This window comes from Crinia signifera, chromosome 5 (genome assembly GCF_055691185.1).
Source record: "Crinia signifera chromosome 5, ASM5569118v1, whole genome shotgun sequence".
NCBI classification, from domain to species: domain Eukaryota; kingdom Metazoa; phylum Chordata; class Amphibia; order Anura; family Myobatrachidae; genus Crinia; species Crinia signifera.
The window spans coordinates 137,313,251-137,319,775 of record NC_139221.1 but is presented as its reverse complement, the minus strand read 5'-3'; the positions used below and the strand labels follow the sequence as shown (position 1 = coordinate 137,319,775).

General features: G+C 39.3%; 1 pseudogene; it reads right to left on the bottom strand.

Moving 5' to 3' along the window:
- Positions 1 to 4,293: 4,293 nt before the first annotated feature.
- On the bottom strand, positions 4,294 to 4,411 carry LOC146005972 (5S ribosomal RNA; annotated as a pseudogene).
- Positions 4,412 to 6,525: the final 2,114 nt, after the last annotated feature.

The window sequence follows — 6,525 nt, the reverse complement described above, 5'->3', positions numbered from 1 at the left end:
TCATAGGATATATATAATGGCTACTTATAGTCATCCAGACTAAGTATGTATATTTAGTAGATAACTCACCAGTTTATATTTCTACCAAGAAATTTTCATTCATTCATTCATTTTTTTACATTAAAAGGATTATTTCTTCCTTGGAGAGATGATATAATTAAGCTAAACACAGTTTAAAGTTGTATTATGCAGCCTTCCAACTAGAGTGGCTGGGATAGTGCAATGGAAGTTTTTTGCTGATAGTAAGAAATTCCCTTAAGGTGCCCATACACTAGTCTGAATTAGGATGATTTCACCCGATCCTGATGGATCAGGCTGAGAAATTGGGCCAAATCTGATGTGTTTGACACCCCCCTTGGGTCCCATGTACAACGGTCCTGAGTCGGAGGTTAGACCTGCTGCCCATCTGACCTCCGACTCAGCCCCCCTCCCGGCAGAGGGGAACAGGGTCGCATGCGAAATATGAAATGTGAATGGACCGCATGCAATGCATCACACACGATCCTGCCGCTAGGGAAGGTTCCGGGCAGCTCGAGGAAGGGGGGGGGGGGGCACCTTTACTTTGGATGGCCACCTTTACTTTTTGGCATGTTTTCCTTTAACTGGGGTAGCATTTTTTTGTAAATAATTATAATTTATATTATGTTAGCCTGAGTCTGCATTGCATGGGTTTTATAATCTGTTTAGTATTATTTAGAGATCTTGCTAATAGTATGCTAATTTTTAGTTTGTATAATATTACATTTGCATAATATTAATATAACCATATATCTTATTTGCAATTTTATTATTTGAGTTAGTTTTTCTTAATTTAACAATGAAAATGACTTAAAGGTTCAAAACACTTAAAAGGTTAAATATAGTATATTATCAGGGTTTATGTCCTAGAAATTAAGGAAGAATCAACCATACTATGGCATCAGGAAGTAGTGTAACACAACTGAGGCCTAATGTAGTAGGTCCTACAGCAGTGGGAGAGGGAGCTCAATTATGTAGCTCCTGGATCACCCACCAGACTCCATTGTGATAGGAACAGAGGTAACACACTGCTGCAGCTCATTTGAGGTAAATCATCACAGCCCCATGAGATAACCCCTGCTCCCAGAATAGATTGTCAGGATATTTCCTCTGAAATCTTTTAGATAGATTGGAGTTAACTTCAAATCTTTAAAATTAAGTTTATTTGTAGAAAACCAAACCTTGTCACTGTTTTTTTTTTTTTTTTATTCACAGTACTCCCTTACAAATATCATCTGCTGCTCCCTGAAACATGTGTAATCTAACTCCATTACTTTTATATTGAAATTACCACTGTTTTAATACTGCCATTTATGCCACTGTATTTTACTATTATATTTCCTTCCTGTTTCCTTACTGTATGTTATACCTCAACTATACTTGCCCATTATCTCTACCTGCTGCTTCATGTCCTGACCATTCCTGCCATGCTCACTTCCTGCCTTCAGGTCTCCTTACCTGCTCCTTATGTCACCTGTATGTCTCTCCTTCCTTCTAGATTGTAAGCTCCTTAGAAAGGGTCCTCTTCCATCCTGTTCTCACAGCACAGCATCAATGTGGAGTAGTCCACCCACCAATGCTTGCCACAAGTACAGGAAGACCTTTCTACTTGCCATCCAGAAATTCTCATGATGCCATTCTCCACCCTGCCCTCAAGTTCCCATAAAATGGTGGATTATGTGGCCCATGAATGCATCTGCGAGCGTGGTCATCAATCATACAGTCTAGATCTGGTTCTTAGCAAATTTATTGTGTTTCTATCTATTAAGTGTAAAATGTGTAGGATTCATTTTGAGCCATCTTAAGCTTCAGTGGGGGCCAAGATACCTGCTTCAGACTGGCCCTGCTTTTTCACAAAGTTATTTGAGCATATGCAACTTTGCACAGAATCCTCTGGCAAATACTATAATAAAAAAATACTGAAAATGTTCACTTTGTTAATAAAATACTTTTTTTGCGAATCCCTTTTATAATAAACACCATTCTTCAGATCATCTCTTTCAAAACATTATGCTGTCTATCGAAATCTCAATCAACTAAGATCTCAGTGAGGGCAGAACAGTGTAATAAGAGGTGATTTCATGCTGAGGTCTGTAATTGACTGCTGATATGGTGATTTCTTAGGCTTCTCCTCCCCCATCATTTATTTCTATGGAATGCCATAATTTCAGAAATTGTTACTAGATGCTTAGAGAACATGTTGGTAGTCATTTCAAATAAGTGCATGTGCAGTGGCAGTGTCATCGCAAATATTGTAAACAGCTTTTACTGCAGATCCAGTGTGATACTGTTTAGTAAAATATATGTTTATTCTTCAGCCCTCCTCTCCGCATCATTACCTTTTTCTGAAATTATATCACTGACATTGCTGCACATCATAGCAGTAACATTAGAAATACAACAAATGGTGATTTTTTTGTAATACTGTGGTAGGACCAAAACAAACATACAAATGCAGTACAGTAATGTTCCCTTGCTGAGACTTGTAGTCCTATATTCACCTCAATTGATGATATTTGTTAAAGAACAAGCCACACACATACAGTAATTTGCACCCAAAGTAGTAAGCCACAGTATTTGTTCCCTAGTTCACATTGACCCATGTATTGTCACCATTATAGAGTACATTATGCCACACAATACTCCAGTTGACATTATGCCACCTAGAGGTGCCAATGCTCTGACGGCGAGCTATGACGGAGAGCAGTGCCGATAGCTCGCTGTCAGATTATTCAACTTCCTCCTCTTCACTCGCCATTTCCATCTTGCTGGTTCCATTCAGCTAGGTGGAAACGGCGAGTATGGCCATTAAAACAGCAGGTTTTAAATCTGTATTCTAATATCACTCAGTAGGGTGCGTAGCATGTGACCAGTATTAATCAGTGTGCTGAGGGAACCAATTTTTTTTTCTTAGACAACTACATTTTAATGTGTGATATGTTTGCAGGGGACGCGAGAGAGAACTACAGTGCCTAGATCTACAATCAAAAGGTCGATAACTAATGGTTGACAGTGTCAAAAGGTCGATACAGTATGTTTAATAGATCTACAGTCAAAAGGTAGATATTCAAAAGGTTGACCGTCAAAAAGACGACATGATCAAAAGGACACCATTAAAAAGATCGAAAAATGTATTTTTTTCGGTTGACAAATGAGTTTTTCATGTTTTTTTTGTGTCTAAGTGTACCGCTTCCCCTTGCATAAATCGTTGATATCGCAATGCTTCATGTATGATGCCTCGCTGTGCTCAGCAAACTTTTATAATCTCTCTATGACCACGTGGATGCAACCTCCAGTAGTATTCATATCTAATTGCAAGACATCAGGACTGTCTATTAATCTGGTGGGACTGCCATGCTATGGAATTCTATCCTTATGTATCCCTCCTATTATCTCTATAGATTATAAACTTGCGAGCAGGGCCCTCCTACCTCTATATCTGTTTGTTTCTACCCAGTTTGTTTAATCACTGTTTCCAATTCTAAAAGCACAATGAAATATGCTGCGCTATATAAGAAACTGTAAGTAAATAAATAAAATATGAACAAGTTGAATTTTTTACAAAAAAATCATGAAAAACATGTCGACCTTTGTCGACCTTGTAAAATCTCATGTTGTATAATAGCGAAAGGGATTGGCACTGCTTATATTGATGTGATCAATTGACAATTGAAAGTTGATGATCTATATAACCAACATAGTTACTGCTTTCTTTCTAAATCAATGGCAGTGTTTGTTTGGTGGTGCTCCCAAAAGGATGTTAAACTGAAAAAGGGGGTTCACGAAGATGACTACAAGAGAACATACGTGAGATTTTTTGGGGCACACTTGAAAAATAATAACGAATAAGTGATACAATGGTTGATGAGTGTACTAAAACTTAACTTTTAATATGATTATTGCTAAAAAAGAAGAGATAATAAGAAAAGTAAATACATTTTGGGGCTAATTGCCAAATGAAGGTCCTTGACTATATTCACAAAGTCAGCGCAATGTTTAGAAAAAAATATATAATTTATATAGTACCCGTGGAATCAACACCTGTCAGTAAACATAACTTATACAATCGGCACAAATGCACAATGTAGTTAGTGCAGGTATTGGGTTAAGGATGCTTGACACACCTCAAAGGAAATAATTTAAATATACACTGGTGTGGTCTCCGTCGTGTTAAGTGGTGGTATATAAAATATAGAAAAAGCAAGGAAGAGTGGAAAGATTGGAGAATATAGAAAACTTGGGCTGGGTCCAGAAGGTGATCTTCTGCTTACCTGATAATTACAACACCGGGTATTCCCAGTGGGTCTTCCCACAGGTACTAGCCTGGCCAGTCACTGCTTAGCTGCTGAGATCGGGATGGGTTCAGGCGTTCCAGTGATGTGTGGTAGTAATATTGGCAGGATGAGAGGGCACCAGCATTGTAGCCCAAGGAAAACAGAGTGCTTCTGCTTTCAGAGGCGTCATCAGTGGCTCACCCTGTTGCTTACCTGCATTGCAGGGGGGTCAAATTTGACGTGACTAATGAGAGAGCACTGAAAAAGGGGTTGGTATAAACAGTTGGGCTGGTGTCAAAAATGCGGACCCTGACTTCTGCTGTCCACCATCTACTGATAGTATCCAATGGTGGATGAGAGAGCAAAGGAACGCTGACCCTTTCCCGAAAATGTGGGAGAATAATGACGGTTGTGCAACAGCTGGTAATGTCACCCAATATATGGTATCAGTCACCTTGGATGACAGCTGTAGTTTATAAAAATGGTGTTTGTAACCTCATTGATGGTGCACCCTAGTTGCCACTTGTGTCAGTATTAAGTAATTCTGACTGGAACTTTTGTGACACCCTGAGGATTCTTATTGCTGAGTAGTCTGGTAAGTATGTTTCACAGAAAAATTGAGGGAATTTAACATCCGTTTATTCCCGATTTCTGTAGTCAGACAAGCTAAACGTTTACATACACAACTTGATTCACCTTAAAATTGATGCGACAAAATAATATTAGAATGCATAGTCTGTACGGTGGCAAACTGTGCAACTGTTGATCATGCAGTGAAGGTAGATAGGTCAATAAGTCTGACTGCAAGTTCAAATAAAGGTATCACGGTGTTTGTAGCTGGGGATTGTTTATAGGCAAAATGGTAAGCTCAGAACTGCTGTCGGGAGATTGCCTGGTCTGTATGGTAGCAATTGGTCAGACTGTCACTACTGCAGTGAAAAGAAACAGATTAGTAGGTCTCACCTACAGAGAGGCACTACAAATGAAATGATCACAGTACTTGCAGTTTAGGACTGTTGTTAAGAGGATTGGTAAACTATCAAATTCAAATGTTATGTTCCCGGTCTGTATGGTGACGATTGGCAATCTGTTATTAAACCTAGTTTGTAGTCACCTGACAAAGATAAAGCCAGGTAAGCAGAAGATCACCTTCTGGACCCAGCCCAAGTTTTCTATATTCTCCAATCTTTCCACTCTTCCTTGCTTTTTCTATATTTTATATACCACCACTTAACACAACGGAGACCACACCAGTGTATATTTAAATTATTTCCTTTGAGGTGTGTCAAGCATCCTTAACCCAATACCTGCACTAACTACACTGTGCATTTGTGCCGATTGTATAAGTTATGTTTACTGACAGGTGTTGATTCCACGGGTACTATATAAATTATATATTTTTTTCGAAACATTGCGCTGACTTTGTGAATATAGTCAAGGACCTTCATTTGGCAATTAGCCCCAAAATGTATTTACTTTTCTTATTATCTCTTCTTTTTTAGCAATAATCATATTAAAAGTTAAGTTTTAGTACACTCATCAACCATTGTATCACTTATTCGTTATTATTTTTCAAGTGTGCCCCAAAAAACCTCACGTATGTTCTCTTGTAGTCATCTTCGTGACCCCCCTTTTTCAAAATCTCATGTTGACCTTTTGACTGTTGTCTTTTTGACCATGTCGACCTTTTGACATATTGAACTTTTGACTTTTTAACTGGCGACCAATAGTTGTCAACCTTTTGATTGTCTACCTAAACACTGTAGATCTAAAGCCTGGATACCGTTCAGTATACCTATACCGGCATCCCGGCTGCAACAGAATTTTGAATACATCAGGATCCAAGCACCAGAATGCCGACATTTGCCATCCAAATCGGTAAGTATGTGGGTGGGCTAGCATGTGTGCGGGGAAAGGGCGGTTAGGTTTAACAACCTACAAGAGGGTTAGGGTAAGGTTGCAGGCCAGCGGGGTTAGGTGGGGTGCGGGTGTTAGGATTAGGCTTCTGAAAGGGAGGGTTAGGGGTAGGGGGGAGGAGAAGATTAGGGTACCATAACAAGCTCCGGTACTTGTGTATTATAACGGCGCCCCCGATGTTGGTCGCCCAATGTTTTTATTGCATCGCATGCCATACACCTGATGGCATGCGATGCGACGCGATTTTACACCACTATTCGATTAAAAATTGTACAAGCACCCTAATGGGTGGTTTTAAGCACCCTAATGGGTGCTT